The sequence below is a fragment of the Lissotriton helveticus genome, chromosome 2_1 (assembly GCF_964261635.1).
Source record: "Lissotriton helveticus chromosome 2_1, aLisHel1.1, whole genome shotgun sequence".
In the NCBI taxonomy this organism is placed as follows: domain Eukaryota; kingdom Metazoa; phylum Chordata; class Amphibia; order Caudata; family Salamandridae; genus Lissotriton; species Lissotriton helveticus.
This window is the reverse complement of record NC_136059.1, coordinates 1,063,948,722-1,063,970,345: the sequence shown is the minus strand read 5'-3', so window position 1 is coordinate 1,063,970,345 and position 21,624 is coordinate 1,063,948,722. Positions and strand designations below refer to the sequence as shown.

The window sequence follows — 21,624 nt, the reverse complement described above, 5'->3', positions numbered from 1 at the left end:
GATGTTTTAATGTAGATCCATAACTAGAGACCTCATCCACCAAAGAGCAGCTGCCAAATGGCTTGTCAGTAAACATAAGATTCTAAGCAACAGCATTCTGCAATGGAACATAGAGAGACAGTAATGCTAGGGTGGGAGAACAGAGTGAAGGATACCACACCCTGTTTTCCTGGTTTGTTATAACATCTAAGAAACCTACACTGTTCCGGCACGTATAGATGGTAAAGTTGCTGTGCTCTGCTTTGTACTGTTGCATCTAGTTTTAAGTCAGCATGAAACCGTTTTCTACAACTACACCACGAGGAGGGTGTGTGTGGGTGTGTGTGTGTGTGTGTGTATATATTATAAAATGTGTGTGTGTTTTAGAATGAGATCTCAACGGGCAGCGTAAAAGTTCATGTACGTCTTTCAGCGGCTTATTATAAAATGCGTGCTTTGCGTGCTTCCACCTAGTGCATTTGAAAGCTATTTGTCAGGGAGTCTCGTCACGCCAAAGGTTGAAGGTGCTTGGGACAGTCTGACTGGTTGTGGTAGTCGTTGTTGTTCTTGCAGATAAATTAGATTTAATACCTTTTATATAACGCTTCGTACTGCACTTCATTTGTTCTTAAGTGGTTTGAATTCCAGGTGTGAACTAATTTGATGTGAATCATGTCCTATCCAGCCCTTTCACAAACAGTTCAAAGTAAGATTGTTTGTTTATGCAGTCAATCATAAGGGCGCAATTGCTTTGATAGACACATAACTGGATCTCCAGCAAATGGTGTTGGCAAAAATAAGTATGCGCTCTTCTTTGGCCAATGATCAATATGGGTTAAAATATCATATTTTTTTCAAAGGTTTCTAAATGTAATAAACAGTGCTGCATTTGTTACTTTCTCTGGGAAGTGCTCCTTATCAACTGTTTCCATAACCATGAGTTTCCTGGACCCTTTTTGCCCAAGCAGCGCTCTAGCATGACGCTGTTCCTCTACCATATCCTGTGTACAGAGAAGATCCCTGCGGAAGCCCAGTGCAAGCAGTGTCCTTATTTGACCTATTTCAGGGATTGCAAATGAGAACTCAAATGCATGCACAGGGCCCATCTTCTCGAAATGATTTGAAAAAACAGATCTTATTCTGAAGCCTTATAGCAACTTGTAAAGGTGCCACTCTTTGGCTCTGTGGAAACTTTTCTTTGATATTTATGCAGTGAAAGTAGGTTTGAAGAAGTAAGCAGTTTAAAGCATCCTAGGGATATGCAGCACAAATTCTGATGTAAATGCTGAGGACCAATTGCAGTGCCCATCCCCACTGCCGCAATTGTTTAGCAGAAATGGATTTTCATTTATACGATGCTCCCTGACCCATAGTGGGGTATCAAAGAAACTTTTTTAATGAGACTAGAAGGTCAGCTTGACTGCATTACTCACATGAAGACCTACTCTGGTGGTCCAAAGATCATGGTCTGCAATAATAAACGATACTTCTAATGTGTTTCCTTTCATGTTTCTTATTCATAAACATTTATATTGCAAAAGATGCTACCTCTCTCTGCCTGTGGAAAAGCCTCCATTCTCTCTCACACACACACGCAGCACCACATGTGTGGTATGATTCAAAGCAGTCCTCAAAATTCATCCCACGCCATTGCTTCATATCATAAAAACAATGTCTTACCAACCTACTTGTCACCCGCCCTGTCAGCTATATCAGCAATCTTAATTTTATGTCATGCCAACCTCATTTACAATTGCAGTGTTAAATAAAGCTCTTTGCTACTGTATGAGGTATTCGCCTGTTCGTATGTACCTTTCTGATTTTTCCAAAATTTTCATCTGGATTCACAGTCTGCACAATCAATTCTTGTGAGACTACAGATATTTTGTGATAAAACGCTAGATGTGACTGTCTGCACCTTTTGCCCTTCAAATATATTTCTCCACCACTTTCAAAGAAACTGATTGTGTAACTAAAGGCGCTGTGGAATTCATAGCTATTTCAGTCTTTACAGGGGAGAGTACCTCACTTATATGTTGAGGTGTTCGCATGTGTCCCTGTTCAGGAACAGCCTTTTGTTCCTGAACAGCCTTTTGTTCGTGGAGAAGTGTGGCTCAGGGGTTAGAGGCAGCAGACCCGGAAGCTGAGATCGGTCCTGGACCAGGGTTCAATTCCCCGCCTCGGCGGGTCTTGGGCTAAAAATTCCACGGACTCGATAATTCTCGCCCCGGTGCCTCCTCGACTCACGGGTTCACACTCTGCGACTCTGGGCAATAGCTTGCTTAATCTCCACAACGGCCCCTCGCGGCGGGATGCCTGACTTTCACCTTGTGGATACCCTGCTATCTCACAGGGGAATACCAGGAAGGGTTCCCTAAGCAAGCGCCGGGAAACCCACTGCGGGTAGCTGTGCGCTATATAAGCTCAACTACATTGACATTGACATTGTTCATGGTGTGAACTCTAGCCCAGTAATCACTGCATCAGAAGAGGCCTTTTTATTGACTTTTTCTGGCATTACATTGGGGTCAAAGGATCGCAACCTCCTCCCCAGCCATTGCACCCTTATATTAGAGGCTCCATAACTGGCCTGCACTCACTTATGCTTACACTTTTTTTAGGGTTCGCTTAGGCAGCGTTAGCGCTGTCTCTTCGAGATTGGCTATATTCAGGTATGTACTTTGAGCTCCGCCCATTTCCCGTCCGTCTTTTCACTTGGCTACTGTTACTGTCCTTTTGTAAATGGTGACTTTTGATTCGTCAATATGCTTAGTACTACCTCCCTTTCTCCTGTTGTAGCCTCCCATGTGGACTGCCCCTGTTACATGTGTTACTCTGGATGTTTTTTTTATAGATTCATGCGCAAGCATTTGTTTGGCTTTTATAGCATTTTCGGTATGATGCACTTCAACTTCAAATGTTGAAAGTTGAAGCGCCATTCCGTCATTGCTAAAAAAGTAAATGCACAACAAAGGTGGGCAGCAGTTTTTACATAATTGTCTGCATTACCTTTTAATATGGCGGCCACCAGTCTTTTATTGTATTTATTGACATCACAGCACATTTTAACTTTAAACATGTAAAGTTAAAGCGTGGCATACTGCAAAGGCTACAAAAGCCTAAAAACAAAATGCTTGCGCTCGTTCCTTAAGCAACTGGGTAATAGAATTTCAATATTAGGGCTTAAGGAAAGGATGCAGTACCACAGGCTGTTACTAGGTGTCTGTTGGACACTGTACTCTTTCAATGATACCTAATCTAGGAATTCCATTACCCAGTGGCTTAAAAACAGAGTGCAAGCATTTTCAAGCAATTTGTTTTTAGGCTTTTGTAGCCTTTGCAATACAATTTTAAAAATCCACCAATGAAGGACAAAAATCTTGCTCGCTCCCTAAGCCACTGGGAAATGGAATTCAAATGTTGGGTCTTGGGGAAAGGATGCACTACCACAGGCAGTTACTAGATGCCTGTGGCATACCTGGTAACAGCCTGTGGTACTGCACCCTTTCCTCCATTTGTGGAAGTACTTTTCTTACTATGCTACTGATGGCATAATTTTAAATGAAAAAATAGACATTAAAATTTGCAACACCAATAGCTCACATTTTTCCTAATGCTAGACCTAGTGCTTGCAAATGCTTATTTCATCCGGGAAACGAAGCAAGACTTTCCAGGAATTCTGTTGATTTAAACAACCTAAACCACTGCTCTCGCAGAGCACTGAAAGAGCCCAGGCATTTTCTGTACAGCCTTAAAATCGAAGCATCCATTCATTCAAGCAACTGTTATTCACTAAACCATCATGCCGCCCTCTTCCCTCATGTTGATGTCTCCATGGCTTACTATTGAAAGAGAACAGCATTCCGTCTCGTGTCAGGACGAAGCGAACGGAACCCTGGATCAGTTCGGTGTTACCTTTTTAGGTGCCCAATATATTGTAGGTTTTTAATTTCGCCATTTGGTGCAAGATTTTTGTGCGCGTTGGAAAGGAGCTGGTTATGGAGCACCCGGTGCACTGAAGGTTAGGGTGACACCGCAAGGTAGAATAATTGTATTCATTGCAGGCATTAGCCAAGTGAGCACCCTTCAGCCCTGAAGTCCGGCTAATCGCCACAGGTCATGCTTGCTTGTCCAGTAAACTCAATCAGAACACCCAAGACTGACAATACCACATGGATCAGATGCGTATAAACATTTCCAAAACAGTCACTGTTTCTACAATAACTTATCGCTCATAATGTGGAAGCAATTGCAAGACCAGTCATTACCATCAGCATTAATATAAAGACGTTTTCTTACCTGGAGGGAAGGCGTTGGGCTGCCCCATTTCGAGAAACACATGCACCATTTGGGAGAAAACCTGTGCGTCTCCTGGTGGGTACGCTGTATACGGTCCATTGGACGGTCTAGTCTGGAATTCTTTAGCTATTAACTGGAAAGCTCTGTATTATTTAATTTGCAAATAATAACGTTGATTGCCACAGCTGTGCCTATGTGTCCGCTGTGGAGGGAGATGTTTTCCTTGTTTCTATCTTGCACATTAGGTTTTTTTATTGTCAGAACTGGGTTGTTCCTGCAGGAACACTCCTCTTGCGCAGTGTTTGTTGTCCAACAGCCCCCCGCGTTCAAATTCTCACAGTCTGACTCCTACTGCAAACCTGCAACACTGTAAAACAAGAAGGGAGGCAATTACTTCAGGTGAGGAAATCAAACCGAAATGATCTAAGCTGCCATGGAAAGGCACCAAGGTTTGATTGCTGATGACCGCAACGCGTTGACATCTGAGCGCGACATTAACAAGTCCGTATTGAGCGATGCTTCCTGCAGGCTCTATTTATTGCATGAACATGCATTGTATCGTGGTAGTCTTTATACAATGCTTTCTAAAACGCGTATGGAGTTATGTTGGAAGTGCTGTTTCACACATCTGTGATGTGGTTTGTCTTGCAAGCTGTGTCGCAGTCTGTTCTACAAAGTTTTGCAGCGAGCTGCCTTGCAATATGCACTGAAGTGGATAAACGGGCATGCAGGTGATCCCAGTGTAGTGGTCAAGCAGGTGTCCCACAGCGGTCAGGCATGCAGTCAGGGCTTTAAGTGGAATGAAAAAACTGGGTGGGCGGGTCCCAAGGGGGCATGGCCGATGTACTTAAGGGCATGGCTTAAAAGCACGTGAGCAGAAATTCTATGTTGATAGCACTTAAAACAAGCCAGTACTATTGTTTTTTCAATGGTTGTTAATTGCATAACACAAATAAGCAACAACCATAGCTTCGTAGTATAGCATATTGAAAATCCTTCAGTTCTGAAGTGGTGGGACTGTGAAAGAACTATAACGAGTCTCTTTGAAGTTATACCAAAGGTAGTGAAGTGTGGTACTGCTTTAGAGTTAAATATTTTTTTCATCCTAAGGGTGAGTGCAAAAAGGGAGAGCCCGATAGAGAACCCGTCTCAGCACCTGCTTTTAAGAACTGAGCACCGGCAGTACTCGGACCACTTATAGCCCTGCCTGCGTTTAACGTCTAAGATAATGCTTTCATGCATATAGAAGTGCATTCACATATATGTAACTGGAACTTTAAGGGTTAGAAGCCTTCTGGCAACAACAGTAGGAGTAGCAATAATTCATCACTTAGTCTGTGGTTGGTTCATGGAAAACAATGTATAGTGCATTTCAGCATTCTAATACATTTTTGGCCACATCTGGTACTGCACCCTGCAACTTGGCTAGGTTATAAAACATTGGCATTTTTAATGCCAATCACTTCAACTCCAACAAATGTGAGACCTATTGCATTTTCAGTGCTTGCTAAAGTTTTGCTGGTGCAGAACAGTAAACAGTGAATCAAAGTACGCTGATAAACTAAGCGACACAGACGCCACACACTGATTGTAAATGCTTTGCAGTGCTTCGTAACTGGGTGTTCCTTAGGACAAGACCCTTGTTTATAGTATGCTATAATATTAGCAAGTTAAAACGAAGTTTACAGAAAAAAATTCCTGTAGAAAGTAAACTTTTCGCCTCACCATCTGCACACCATTTATCACCTTGACCCTATTTAAAGAACCTACACCTCAGAGTAAGGATATTGCCTAAATAGCGATTCTGCATGTTTGACTGAGGGACTCGCACATTGGGATTATCAGAATAAAACACTCCATTTATTTATTTATTTTTTCCTAACTTTTTTTATGTTGAAGCGCTTTTTGACAATTCAGTGTCTCAAACTATTTTCTGATCCATTCTACTTTAATTATTTTTCATTTACACAAGTACGGTTTCTCTCCCGCTAATCACTTTCCAAGTTATTGCCTTAGCAATGTTTTCACAGTAAACGTTCATTCCGTTTATCAGTTGAGGCTGCGTGTAAACGGAAAACTCCAAGGAGAGCAGTTATAGCCCCACTGGACCACACAAGCAATAGTAGTTTATCACTGAAAAAGGTGGCGCTTCACCTCACAGGATCCTACTGCTCATGACAGGCGCGCTGCACCCATTGGGCTCACGGGGCTTCAGCCCCCCCCCTTCGCGGGCTGGCGACGTCTAATTGCAGCTGCACCCGAGTACTTCACACGTCTGTTAAAGGCCATTTACTTGTAAATTAGGCTTTTATTATGTTTTCACCACTTCTTACAGCCACTTTGGTTACGGCTGGAAGAATTAGCCCCCAAAAATCTTTTTCACCCCCCACCCCCTCAAAATTTGGCTCTAGTTGTCCGCCTGGCTCATGAGCCCTGCCTATTTGTAAATCAATTCTAACCAACATAGGGAGTGCTGCAAAATATCACTTGGACAATTAGTAGTTAATTGTAACTTGTAACAAAATAGTGCAAATCAGTCTGGCAGGACAGATGTTCTTCATTCAGTCAACTTTATGGCTCCTGTGTATTAATTAATTCCTAAGATTTTTTTGTTCTTCACACATTAGTTTCCAGCCCAGCAAACGGTTTTCGTCCCTTTAAGAGACGTTCATCCGGGATAAATATACCTATACACCTATGACAATCTTCTTCCTGCAAAGAACATGCTATCCAACGTTTACCAAGGATCGCACAACACATTTTTCGCTATGTTGGCCCGTTTAGCCTTCAATATCCTAACGCGATGTGTCACTTCCATGAAAACTTCCTAATCAGAAACTCATTTTTAGTCCGATGTTATTGTCCATTATTAAAACTGTTAAAAAACTTTAGGATGAAGTGTGTACCTGCATATGCACCATGGCAGTGAAAATAAATGTGGTCAATAACACTTTATTTAGGGTAGTTGTACTAAAAAAAGTCACATTCACAAATGTATTACAACCATATACAGATTAAATTTCAGTCTAATATGTCACTCCAGCAAATTTTACATGAGAAAATCATTGTTTACGAAATGACAGATTTGAATATTGCGTTTACTTTATCCATGAAAACAACTCTCTGTATGAAGAGAAAGCCTCTTCAATGTGATTTAATGTACTGCGTTGTTTTAAGCCCCTGCATCCTGGTGTTGCTTAATTATATATTTCAAAACAAACAATATAAAATGACATGGCATAAACCATATATGCAGAACATAATCTGCTTTTATTACCATTGTTGAGGAATGGGTAATCCCCCTGACCCCTAGAGCAGTGTTTCCACAAAAATGGGTCCTAGGCTTATTTTGGTGGGATGTGAAAGTCAGAGCAATAAATAAACATGCCTTTAATTTCTAAGTTTAACTTGTCACATTTGCTGTGATCCAAAGACAGAAGTCATATGTCAGACTGCTTTATTATTTTAACATGAGGAATGGTGTTTGCTTTTCTTTCTGGGACTGCAATGCGAGAGGTGTTTTTAAAGTGAATTATGTGACCATGTAGGATGTTGCTTTTTCCAATACACAACCAAATGTAACTACTGTAAACCGACTGTATGCATCCAGCAGGTAAGAAAGTAAAAATGAAGAACTCTTGTTGTAATTCTAAATTGTGCTGGACACAGATCTTAATAGGATCAAAATTAATCCAGATACTTACTTGATGATGCACAAATGATAAATATTCACAGAAACACGATTTCCACACATTATCATTTATGTTCTATGTAGTTTTATCAGTAAAGCGATATGTCTGTGCACATTTAGTGGCCATTTCAGTTGAAAATGTGCTGCCTGAAAATGTCAGTTGCTGCCACACAATATGTTAGTTACATTAAAAAATAGTCCTGCCTCATGTCCATTAAAGGTAGGTGGGTTATGAAAGTTTGTTCTAAAAAGTGGGGTGTGATTCTAAAAAGGTTGGGAACCGCTGCGCTGCTCTAGAAGTTTCTCTCCAGAGCCATGAACCCTCCCACACTCAACAATGGTAATGAATAGCATATTACACGGCACATCTGCATGTATATTCAGTGACAAAATCAAGGGTTGAAGTGAAGTTGTGGTTATACTTGTTTATGACGCCTTAAGAAAAGAAATAAACAAATTTAAAACCAGAGAAACACCAGAAATTGATCCAGAAATAAATCTTATCCATCAACAATAATAATACATAGTGCTTCTGTGTGGTACTCCTACTGCATGCCCTCTACATATTGGAGGGGCCATCGGGAAGTGCTGCTGCATGGGGTTTTACAACCCAACCAAACGTCATCAAACAAAGGTGTACAGAAATGCTTGAATTAATCTCATCCACTGGTAATTACTTGGGCCGCGTCCAAGTCCATCGTCATTTTACACACCATGCCACCGCAGATAGGACCCAGCCATATGCAAATCAGAATTGACCCTGCTTCAATGGGAAACCATCCAGACCAGGAAGTGCCAGGTCAGTTCTTCCCTGAACCGGGACACAAGCAACCCAGGACCTGTTTCACTCTAGTAAGAATCCTCTGGAAGATCTAGCTTGCTTCTAGTGACGCAGTGTGCATTGGACCCATTTGTCTAGACGTGTCTGTCCCACTTAGGGCCACACACTAAAGTGTACAAAAAGTGATGGATGGAATACTTGAAATAATCTCAGCCACGGGTAATTACTTTAGGCAGCATCCCACCCCACTGGCGTAACGAAAAGTGAGGGGGCCTCCCTGCACGGTACTTAGGGGGGCCCCCTCCGGGCTCAATCAGGAGCTCTCCCGGCCACAGTTCAGTGCTGAGGGGGCCCCTTGGAGCTAGGGGCCCCCCCGCACCGCGTGGGCTGCGGGGGCCTGTGTTACGCCCCTGTACCACCCCACGGTTATTTTGCTCATCAAACAAATCCCACGGGATGGAAATGTCCCATCAAAGGGATATTCAGAGGCTTTGGTGTTGGTGATTCTTGATGATATAAAATCGGGTGAGAGAAACGTTTTAATTTTCACTGGGTAGCCCTTTTGTTTTTAATAACACAACGTTTTTTAGACTCCACACCATATACATCTTATCAATGGATTGCAACTGCTGATGGATTGATAGTATAACCACGGGAAAAAGCATGTACCTGAATTGCAAAGATGTTAGCACATAACGAAAAAGAAAAAAAATGGTATACATCATTTGTCTGTTAAGTGGAAAAACTGTTTTCCACTAGCCAAATGTTCTTTAACCGGTATTACTGACACCCCAGATGAAGTTTTCCGCACTTCTATCACGGCAACGTTCATCCGAACAGACAGCCATTTATTTTGCAACTTTTGCTGCTGCCTGTTGTTGAAATAAAATGTAACTATTTAGAGCCAGGGATGTTTGTTTTAACCCGAGATAGGGCACAGTGCGCAGTGATCCTTGTAAAAAAAAAAAATATATATTATCCAAATATGGACAGGCCATGGTGACCTGATTAAACAATAGTGTTCACTGTTTAAAGTCTTCAGAACCAACGGACCCTTAATGACCTCCTTTTAAATCTTTAATCAACCTAAATAAAAAGCATAAATATGCCTAAGTGACTTGGTAAGTTTAGTGGCATTCTTCATCTGTCCCTGTGAGCACAGGTGGAAGGGGCTGCATTTCAGAACGATGGGTGGAAGCTGCAATTGTAGTAATGGGTGGTTGGGTCAACAATATTAGTTACAGTCAAATTCACTTGTTAAACAATGTGTGGAGACATTTAGAAAAAGAACCGTAACGTCTTGGGCTTCTTTAGACCCCAGTTTCCTGTGTTTTGTCCGCACGTTTTTATTTTTTTTCTCAGATCCCAATTGAGTATTCCCTATTTGCACCACACACTTTATATATCCAAATCGAGTTTCTTCTTGTATCGATTTTACAATCTAATCTAGTTTTTCATCTGGTCTGAATTGCGAAAAAGTCTGCCAGCGAGATGTGTTTTTAAATCTCGCTAGAGCCAGCGAGACATTTAGTAGGGGCTTTGAAAAGTGCTACAAGCTGCTTTGGCTGGCTTAGCGCTTGCGTTCAAGCGCACAGCTGCAATCTGCCTCCCTTCCAGCTTCCTTTTTATTATTCTCCCCCGCCTCAGGCTCCTCGGTCCCTCACCTGCCCACTCAACATTGTTTGTCTCTATTGACTTCTCCCCCCCCACCAACGCCTCCATTGCCCCTCACCTCTCCCCTTGCGGTCCATAAACATTTACGGAATGCACCAGTTTACAAAGATAAACAACGTGCGCTCGCGCATCACTAGCGTTTTTTTTACATTAGAAGCTTCCTGCGTTGCGCGGCCAATGCTTGTTTCTTAAACCTTTCTAGGCCATTCCTATCAGTAGTTCATTCTTAGCCTATATTTAGGCTCAACAAATCAAAATTGTGATTAGAAGGGGTTGCTGAAAGGTCCTCCTGCAAGAGGAAGTGCAACATCAAATCCAGTTTTACAACCGCATTACTTTTCCTTCCAAGTTTCTATCGCAAACTGCATAGGAGACCGAGCTGAATTTGGGCGCCTGCCCAGGTCACAACCCAACAGCGGCCATCACCGTAGTGGAGGCAAACCAGCTGCAGCCGAGAGTGCCAATCTTTGTTTAGGTATAAAGATCAGGGAAACTAATGTGTGATATTCAATATTTTTTCTACTATACTGGATAAAAAAACGATGGAAATAAAGGTAATGCAACATAAAACATTCATTAGTGTTACAAAAAAAGGAAAAGCTCACAATCGCCTTTTGGCCAATCCTCTATCAGGAACTAGATGGCATTCACAATATTAATTAATTTAAAAATAAAAGGCACAGAAACGCATTTGGGCAAAGGAAAGAAGCAGTACAAGTAAATGGTAAAAAATAACGCCTTGTATTTGCTACTAAAATAAGAGTTTGAAGTCATACACATATTTGAAGTGCTTGAATTCCCACTGCCGAATATTACAGGGCCTATACATACCCCTGATATATGGTGAACAAATGACACAAGTGGTTAGGTTGGCAGAAGCAGCGATAAGAGCGGTTTCCTTTTTACCCCCCAATAAACACTCCTATTTCCTTAGAGCTAACTGGTTGCTCACGGGTAATTAGTTATAAACATATTTGATGTAAAATGTCATGGTTATTACATCAACGCACTGACTGCCTGCGCTAGAGGTATTTCTTTCATCTCCTCCCTCTCTTTTTTCGTAATTACAATATATGACCATATGATAAGTCGTGCAATGCTGTATCCGCTAACTTACTCTAGACCTTTTGTGGGTGCATTCCACGGTCCTAATGTAATGTAATCCTAAGCCTGCCTTATTTCATCACTCACTAAGCTGTGATTTTGTATTGTGACCATGTGAAACATTTCAATAAATTGATCACAAAAAAAACAAGCATTAGCATAGCCAATAGGTCTCGCCTTTGGGACCTTATAAGTATTTAGTTATGCAGCACAATGTCCTTGGTGCAACAACATCAAGTGTTGCATGGCTAAACACTTATAAGGTCCCAAAGGCGAGACCTATTGGCTATGCCAATGCTTGTTTAACCCTATTAGTGTGTCTCACTGTTTAGAGATGCATGTAATGAGGCACTGTTTCTTTTTGGGATATTCGGAGGAATAATTACTTTAGCCCCACTACTTATTGTCAGAAAGTTTTGTAATCGACAGATCAAATCTGTGACATCAGACATAACTTTGACCAATGAACTAATCCGGCCCAAAGGCATGATCACTGGCTTGTTTCAATAACCAGCTCAGGCAGGCCTGTTGTATTGAGAATAAACGTTCCTGCAAAATAGCTATTAGGCATAAAGTTGTAAAATTATAAATGTGTACAAAACAACTGTTGGCAAACCAATATACAACCTCTCCAATGAAGAGGCCTAAGAAGGATTTTCACCATGAAAACCTTCTACCACAAGGGGTTTGTCAGAGGGAATAACTAACACCAAAACCCATGCCTTCTGTGGTAGTCTGTGAGCTTCCATGTACTAAAATACCAGTCTACATATGCTTTAATGTGGTGTAATAACTTTCCCTTGGGGCCTGTCCGCTTTGACACATGCATTTCACAATAAGTTAGTCATGCCTAATGCTTCTGCCATAATATTACATGAAAAAAACAGATTAGACCTATTGCATAGAAGTATCTTTTCCAGAGGGACCAATCGGGCTTATAGACGTTATTGTTGGCTTGTCACAGGGACCATCTCGGGCCTACTGTATTGAGCATAAGCTTTCTAACCAGGTGAAAGATGCAGTACAGGCACTAATTTTCAGCAGAAGCGCCAATCAAAATCCTGTAGATAAGATCAATTTGTAGGTGGAGTCCAGCTTATCCTTCAGCACTGCTTCTTAAAACGTTTTCTGGTAATTTCACAGAGGATGGTGCAGAGCAAGACTTAATACTGAATCAGATTGTGGCCACAATTCAAACAGAGTGGTGAAGGTTGATACAAGTAGTTCACCAGTTCAAGTTGTTCAAATGGGTTCAGTTAAAATATCCTACAAGAGCCTTGCTAGACAACAAGTAAAGTTGACAATTTATCTCCAATGAGTTACTCAGTTGTTTTTACAAGTAGGGGTGGCCAATGTGTTCCTCCATTGATGCACAACGAAGAAATGCTCCACATTAAATGACGCGGCCTACTTCTACATATGATTTATTCTTATTTTACCGACCTGGGCATGTATTGACCGATCACTAATAGCAACCTGTCTTGAGCTCAGTTGTCTTGGTCTCTTCTGTGGAAAAGTAAATTTTGCCATGTTCTGTGTCCCTACGAGTCCTCCATCATATGTTATCTGTGCATGATTAATATGCATATGTATTCCCTATGTACCGATTAAAGACGCAATTACAGTTGAGTCCACCTCTAGTATGTTAGTTTCCAGTTCTCGTGAATACTACGAATATCAGGCCTATGTAAAGTTACGTTGCCACGTTTCTCAGTGTGCACGTTATTCCATTGTAAAGTCCCCGTTTCTAGGCCTCAGAAGGGCCTGGACACCAGATTCAGCTCCTGTCTCCTGTCTCCTGAAGCCTCGCTGAGGAGCGATACAGCCCCCACCTGTATCCTCGACCCTTCACTTACTTCCTGCCTCGCAGTGCCCGGCTCAGCCTGGCTCTGCCTCTGAGTCTGCCAAGAGTATGTTATGATTCCAGTTATCAGTTCAGTCCTCCTTCTCTGCATTCCTAAGCTACTGAACTGCATCAATAGTTTCCGTCATTGTCTAGCCTTTACGTCTCCACGTTAGAGAAATACTGTATTAATGCTCATTTAATATTCTTCATCACGCACTACATGTAGAATAATGCATGCTCCAGTCTTAGAGTCCGTTAGCCTCTCCCCTCCTGACTCTTAGTTCATATCAACATGTTCTCAAAACATCAGATACTAGATACTGCTTAGGTACATGTCGCCCTGACTCTCCAGACTTCAGTCTCTGCTCCTAGCACAGAGTTCGTGGCCCCCAGCTTCTCCTAGTAACACGTCATTGCCAGTTTGCGCGCACCATTAGGTCAGAGGTCCCGGCTCCTTAGGTAGCCCCCTCCATGTCTCCGCCCCATTCATGACATATTCTGTTACGTTTGCATCACATGTCTATGTATACGCCCTGTTACACCCACTTTCACCCTTATCTTTCGCGACTGCTATTGACCACACCCACTGCTCCGCCTATCCTATGTACTGTAATGCAACTGTTTTAGTATATATGTTCGTGTATTGTTATTAAAAGCCAGCGCGCTCATCCCAGATCCAGCCCCGGCAGCTGCCGGGCCACGCTAGTCCAATCCTGTCCCCCCTGCCGGGCCCTGCCATCCTATTCCTGTGCAGGTTGTCCTGTTCCTGTCCTTATGCTGTATTAAACCTGCAAAACTCCTACTACCTCGAATCTTGACTCTTATTTATTGAGCTATCTGTTATTATTTAAGCATTCAAAAATAGAGGTATTATTTATTTATTTACCACATAATGGCGCCCGAACAGGGACTTGCCCTTTCCCCACGCGTCGGTGAAGCCACGCCGACCCCCTGACCCTCTGCAGTCGTGACGGAACTCTTCTGCGCACCGGCAGATATTTCTGCTTCAAGTATCCCTCAGGCCCACGGAGGAGACGGAGGAGGCGGTCCAGCATCCAGACGAGACGGTGGAGGAACGCGGCGAGTCCCGACCAGAGCCCAAGCCGAGAGTCCAAGGTCCGAGGTATCCGGAAGCCCACCCGTAACAGAAGTCCGAAGTTCGTCCGTCCGGCGTCGAAGCAGTCCAGTCCCGTCCGAGGCCTTCCGTTCTTGCTGCCCGGTGAGTACCGTTGCTGGGGTAGTATCTAGACAGGGTCAGTCTAATTGACTCTGGTCCGTGGGTTGGTGGTACACAGACCCACAAACGAAGTGTTCACTTCGGTGGATGCGGGTCCTGACGTGTCTCTGTATGAGACCGGTAAGTTTCGTACTGTTTCAGCAGTGCATCTAGTTTCTGTTCCAGTCAGTTCTGTTCTCGAGAAAATTCATGTATTCTGTTTTCCGTATTCCAGGTAGTATTCTGTTCGAACTGTTATTCTGAATGTTATTCATGTATTTTAATGTCGTGGTATGAGTGCGAAGTGATTATCGTGTTTATTGTGTATTGTATTGTGTCCAGATTATAGTTCAGTCATGCCACTCTTCTCAAAACTGCGTCAGTTAAAAACCAGAAAAGGTCTGTTAGAAGCAGCAGTTCCTGTCCCGCCTAGGGACAGTCCAGGTCATTTTATGTATCAGAAGCATGGCATAAGCGCCATATTGTATCTAGATTTATGGGTAGAGTATACCAAACAGTTAGAAGAAAAGTATAGATGGCCTGTATCAGGCACATGGGATGCCGAATGCATCATGCGAGTAGAAGAAGCATTATGGAAAAAGAAAGCCAGACAGTCACAGAAAGATGCCATCGAGTTATGGCGCAAAGAATCTCATAAAAGAACCGAAAAAGAAATCAGAAAGTCAGAATTAAGTAGAGAATCCTTGGAACGAGCCCAAGAAAGGGAATTAATCGAGATTGGTGAACGAGTTAAAACCGAACAGTCAGACAGACAGAGGCATGCCCTCATCAAGGGTATGTATCCTCTTCTTGCCGAGGGCTTGCCAAAAGCGACCCCGGAGGCATCCAGTAATTTCCCGCCACCATTAGTTCCGACCAAGCTACGTCACAAACCGACCGCAGCTGATATTTTCATTTCGTCCTATTTGGACGACACAGTCCCAGAATATACAAATCCCGCTCCGCCAGTCCCTGTAAATCAGGCACTTCCCGCTCCTCCAGACACCGGAGTACCTGTTACGGTACCCCCGGTCCAGCCCGCCATACAAGTCCAGCCTACATTTCCATTTCCCACTCTGCCAGGACGAAGAGCATCAGTAGACGACTCTAGTTTAGGGGCCGCAGGGGGAGGTACTCCTCAAACCCCGCCGCCACACAAGCGTTTAACGTTAGCCGAATTACATGCACAAGCGTCACAGCGTACGCCCAGACATCAGTCTGTTGCAGAAATAAGAAAAGCCCTTACCGAATGTGGCTATGATCCAGTCCCAGGCGAGGATAATATGGTTTTATATTCATTACGCGTAAGAAAGGTGACCGAGTATCTAGTCACCCTACCAGATATGAAAGAAGATCTAGACAGAATATATCGTTTCATCCGTACCGGGAATGATCCAGAAAGTATTAGTGATGTCATGTGCCAAAGAAAAGCTGAAGTCCAGCTCATGCTATTAAAGTTTCTGATTAATTGTCTAATAAGGGAACAAGATTATCCGACCAAAGATCAAGTCGAAATGAGAACCCTGACAAAGTGGAGTGATAATATAGCCGAGGGTAAGCACAGAACCATCAGTAGTATAGAGAGTATGTATAAGAAGATTCGTAAAGAAATAATAAGGATACACGAACAACGCAAAGCAGCACAAGTAAGCGAGAAAGAAAACGACTCTCCTACAGAAGAGGTAGAGGACGAGAATCCCGACAGAATAGCGTATGTAGGAAAATCTAGATTTCCAGATCGCCATTTGCGCCTAGAACACAAGTCAATTTTTCACCATCCAGCACTAGAACAAGGTTCTCTAGAACAAGTATTTCAAGCTACCGATCACATTCTGAAATCACGAATCGGTTATAGTGAGTTAAGTACTATGCATGAACAAGAACTAGTCCGATCAGCAGTCCGATGGACTACTGATTCTACCACTTTTCCAGACGAAATAGTGGCACAAATGTTTCTGAAATTGCCCCCAGCCGAGCAACGACTGGCGGGTATGTATATGATCCAGCACCTCATTACATTGTATGAGGGTCAACATTCTGATCCAGGTCCGTTACACGATGTCCTGAACGAGTTACTCCAGTATAAATGGAAAGGTTTAGGTACCGATTTGATTAGTGTCATTCTAGAACAGCGCCACAAATACAGAACGTTTTTGAACCCGCATTTTGTTCATGTCTCACCCCCAGAAAGTAAACCCTTTTACATAGACAGACAGAATCCGTTAAGAGAAGTACATCCAGTTAAGACAGACGGTGGTGAAATGCAACGAGTGTTTGTTTACACCCCTATCACAAAGATGGAACTCCTAGAGATGAAAAAGCTAATTCCCTGTCATGATAAAGATCCAGCAGGGTTCCACCGAGAATTAAAGGACATGCTCCGTATGGGAGAATACACGTATCCAGATATCATTAAAATGTTAAAAGTCTTGTTGCCCGCAGGGGTATATGAGAAACTCAAAGAAAAAGATCGATTGGGCAGTTCTAGAAGCTGAAGACAAGGCACGAGTACCAGGTACCGGTCTTGGAGATAAATGTAAAGAATTACCGGAATTATTAATACAAGTTTTACCCAGATTATTGACGACTAGAAAGGAAGACTGGGATGCAATCTCAGCCTGTAAACAGAAACAAGACGAAGATATTAGTGATTATTATTCTAGATTTGAGAAATGTTTTAGCATCAACAGTGGCCTCAAGACAAGTAGTGAGTCATACCCTCATCTTTTTGTTACTAAATTGGTCGAGAATTCAAGTCCACAAATTAAGAACCGAGTTTTGAAAGTCGAAAGTACCTGGCAAGCTAATACCCCGTCCCAGATGTTACAGATGCTTCAATATCACCAGAATAGAATCAGAGAAGAACAAGATCACGAGAGAAAACGTATGAAAGACACGAAAATGAAAGTACTAGTTGCACAATCTGTTCCTCAAGACAGTCAGAAAAGGGGTCCAAATCAAGCCAGTCATCCTGCAGCTCCCGTTAAAGGGAACTGCAATTATTGTAAACAGCCAGGTCATTTTATAAACGAGTGTGCAGTTCTGAAACATAATATAGCTACCGGTAAGACTAAAGAAAGACCACGTCCGCCGAGACAAGAACAAGTTACACAGACTTCTCAGCCACAGAATGCACCACAGACAGTTACAGCACCGCAGCCTATCGCTGCAACACAGCATGTTACACAGCAGATGTACCAGTATGCACAGTCCGAGTATCCAGAGTATCAACCGTATTCATGAAACAGCCTAGAGAGGGAGGTAGGCTTGCCTCTCATCGAGATACCTGTAGATCAAGAAGGTCCCTATGTTCACAGTCAAGTATTAGGGAAAGACAGAAAGTTTTTGATCGATACAGGGGCAAGTAGGACCATTATAAGTCACGCCGAAGTTCCAGGGGCTCCGCTCTCAGGCTCAAGAAATGTTTCCCTTGGATTTTCAGGAAAACCTATCGTAAATGAAATATCAAAGCCAGTTACTCTAGAAGTAGGTCCATTGTCCCGCACTACTGATCTGTTACTTACTAAGTCATGTCCAGAAAATCTATTAGGCATTAAAACACTGAAAGAGTTAGGTGCAGTTATATGCTGTTCCCCAGAGGGAATACGATTGTTCCTACGTGACTTCAAGGGTCACTATGTATTACGAGATTTTGATCCTAGATTGTCTAATGTTCCGCAGCATCTATGGGCGCAAGGTCCAACTGATGTTGGCTTTATGCAAATCACACCCCATCGTGTGACTCAAGCCAGGTGTAGTCCTGCCACGAATCAGACAGTACAGATTGCCACCTGAGGCTGTAGCAGCCTTATCCAAAATTATTGACGAGCTCATGGCTCAAGGAGTAGTTGTAGAAACTGACTCCAATGTATGCAATTCTCTGATCATTCCAGTCATGAAACGTACTGATCCGAATGCACCTCCAGTATATCGATTAGTGATTGATCTCCGAGAACTTAATAAATGTATTATTCCCCAGTATCCAGTCGTCCCAGATATCTCTTTCCTGTTGACAGCCATTGATTCAGAAGCTTCATTCTTTACTGTCATAGACCTCAAGAATGCATTTTTCAGTGTCCCCATTCATCCAGACAGCCAGTTCCTTTTCGGATTTTGTTTAAACGGAAGGAGCTATATGTTCACACGCGCTCCTCAAGGTTTCACAGAAAGTCCTAGTATTTACAGTCAAGCACTCAAGAGACAACTAGACAACATTCACATGCCAACTGACACTGCCCTGCTCCAGTACGTCGATGATCTCCTGATCACAGCCCGTTCTGAATGTGCTTGCGAGCGAGCATCCCTTACAGTCTTGTATTTCCTAGCCGAGATGGGGCACAAGGTGTCCCCTTCTAAGCTTCAATTCTGTGTCCAGCAAGTGGTCTACTTAGGACACTTACTGTCCAAGAGGGGTAGGCAGTTGACACCAGACCGTATTCAGTTAATAGCGAGTCTTCCTCAGCCCAAGACCCAGAAGGAGGTACGTGCTTTTATCGGCCTTACTTCTTATTGCAGACAATGGATTCCTCAGTATGCATTTCTAGCCAAGCCACTGATACAGTTAACGACACAGGAGGCAGCCGTATCGACTGTCCTCCCTTGGACATCTGAACATACACTTAGTTTCAATGAGTTAAAGAAAGCCCTATGTCAAGCTCCAGTTCTAGCAACACCGAACTACAGTAAGTCTTTTACACTTTTTGTTACTGAACGCGAAGGTACAGCATTATCTGTCCTCACACAAGATCAAGCAGGACAATATAAGCCCTGTGCTTATTTTTCGAGCACATTAGATCCTGTAGCCCAGGCTCTGCCTGCGTGCCTCAAGTCAGTTGCAGCCACAGCACTAGCTATCAGACAAAGTGATTCCATAGTCTTAGGACACTCCCTGACAGTACAAGTTCCACACTCTGTGGAAGTTCTTTTAAACCGAACACAAACTCAGCACCCGACAATTGCACGTTTAACAGGTTATGAATTGACACTGTTCCAGCCACACATAGAAATCAGACGCTGCAACGTTTTAAATCCTGCTACACTATTACCATCAGTTACTTCGAATTCTGCCACACACGACTGTGTGGAAATAGTTAACATCATGACAAAGCCAAGACAAGATCTGACAGATATTCCATTACCAGATCCAGACCTGACACTTTATGTGGATGGTTCATGTATGAGAACAAGTACAGGAGAACTAGTCGCCGCGTATGCAGTGACTACCGACACTGAAGTTATTGAAACACACCGCATTGACACCCTGTCTGCTCAAGCAGCGGAGCTAGTTGCTCTGACTCAAGCCTGCATACACGCCAAGAACCTGAAAGTTAATGTTTACACCGATTCACGTTACGCATTTGGAGTTGTACACGACTTCGGAGTGCTCTGGCAAGAGAGAGGTTTCATGACTTCTCATGGAACCAAGATTCAGCATGGTCTCCTTATTCAGGCTCTGTTAGATGCCATACATTTACTGACATCTATCGCTATCATGAAGTGCAAAGCACATACGAAAGTTACTGACATTATTTCCCAGGGTAATGATCTAGCAGATCGCACAGCCAAGCTTACAGCTCAGACTCCAGACATTCCAGTTAACATGACACACACTCCAGATCCGACTACATGTATGACAGTTAAGGACCCTACTCAAGATGTCATAGATATCCAGTTACATGCTACTCCCGATGAAATCAAGAAATGGTCCGAACAAGGAGGGGTCCAGACAGATCAGGGATGGTTAACGAAAGGTAGAGCCACATGGTTTCTCCCCGACTCTATGGTTCAAGTCATTATCAATACCGCACATAGTCCAGCACATTTAGGAGAAAAAGCCATGTTAGACAGTATCCAGAACATTTGGTTCAACAAGCATTTACGAGCTGCAGCCAAGCAGAAAGTCCGTACCTGTATGATATGTTGTCAGTTCAATCCAGGTAAAAGTGTCCCGGTGGAACAAGGTGGATTCCAGCCCCCTGACCACCCTTTTGAAGTCCTCCAGATGGATTACATTCAGATGGAGCGATGTCGAGGTTTCAAGTATGTCCTTGTAGTTGTATGCGCTTTGTCCAGGTGGACGGAGGCATATCCAGTTCCAGATTACACAGCCGCGACCACTGCCAAGCAGTTGGTTCGTGAGTTCTTCCCCCGTTATGGACTCCCTAGAGTCGTATATTCTGATAACGGCCAGCCATTCTCATCTGAACTCATGAAACATGTGTCCCTTTTGTTAGGGTACCAGTGGAAGTTCCATTGTGTACGCCATCCTGAAGCAGCCGGTCTCGTAGAGAGACATAACCAGACTTTGAAAATCCGTATCGCAAAAGTTTGTCAAGAGAAAGGTGTGGACTGGCTAGTAGCTCTGCCAGTTGCTCTGTTTTACATGCGCATGGTCGCACATTCCAGATCAGGTCTGTCCCCGTATGAGGTCGTTTTCGGCCGCCCCCCAAATATGTGGGGTACACCTAGACCCCGAAGTATTACCGATGTTTCAAGTAATATGCTGACAGATTACCTAGCTTCCTTGATGTCTGCCCTCAACTCTTGTCGTTCACAGGTTGCTGCCGCATTTCCAGACAATACCGAGGTGGCACCGCATGAAATCGTTCCAGGATCCATGGTTCTTGTCCGGAATTTCGATCGCTCAAGTCCGCTAGAGCCTCGCTGGAAGGAGCCCCGACAGGTCCTCCTTGCCACCCGTACAGCCGTGAAGTTGGAGGGACGCAAAGGCTGGGTGCATCTTTCGCATATAAAGAAATTTTATGGATTGAAGCCAGTCTCAAAGGACATTGCCCCGGATTCAAAGGACTGCCAAAGTACTATTCTTAAGGACTGTCCCGCAAAAGACATTGCTACGAACCCTTCCCTGTTAGAGAAAACTCCGCAACAGGAGTATAAACTCAAGTTAAGGTCTAGTAAAATAAGTCAGCCAGTTTGATTGTCTAAGTCCTCCCCTAGGTGAAACGGTTAGACCGGTTTCTGACATGTATAAAATAGACCCCCATAGTGAGAGAGTTAGTCAAAACTCAATCCGA

General features: G+C 43.2%; 1 protein-coding gene across 3 annotated transcripts in view; it reads left to right on the top strand.

Moving 5' to 3' along the window:
- GCNT1 (glucosaminyl (N-acetyl) transferase 1) overlaps positions 1 to 21,624 on the top strand; it is a 132,320-nt gene that overhangs the window by 50,421 nt on the left and 60,275 nt on the right. Inside the window, exon 2 of one of the 3 annotated variants that reach the window (XR_013607105.1) lies at positions 4,285 to 4,388. The exons of the other annotated variants lie outside the window; for them this stretch is intronic. The gene's annotated coding sequence lies outside the window, so the exon portion shown is untranslated. Of the gene's footprint in view, positions 1 to 4,284; positions 4,389 to 21,624 lie in introns of those variants that run through there. 3 annotated transcript variants of the gene reach the window in all.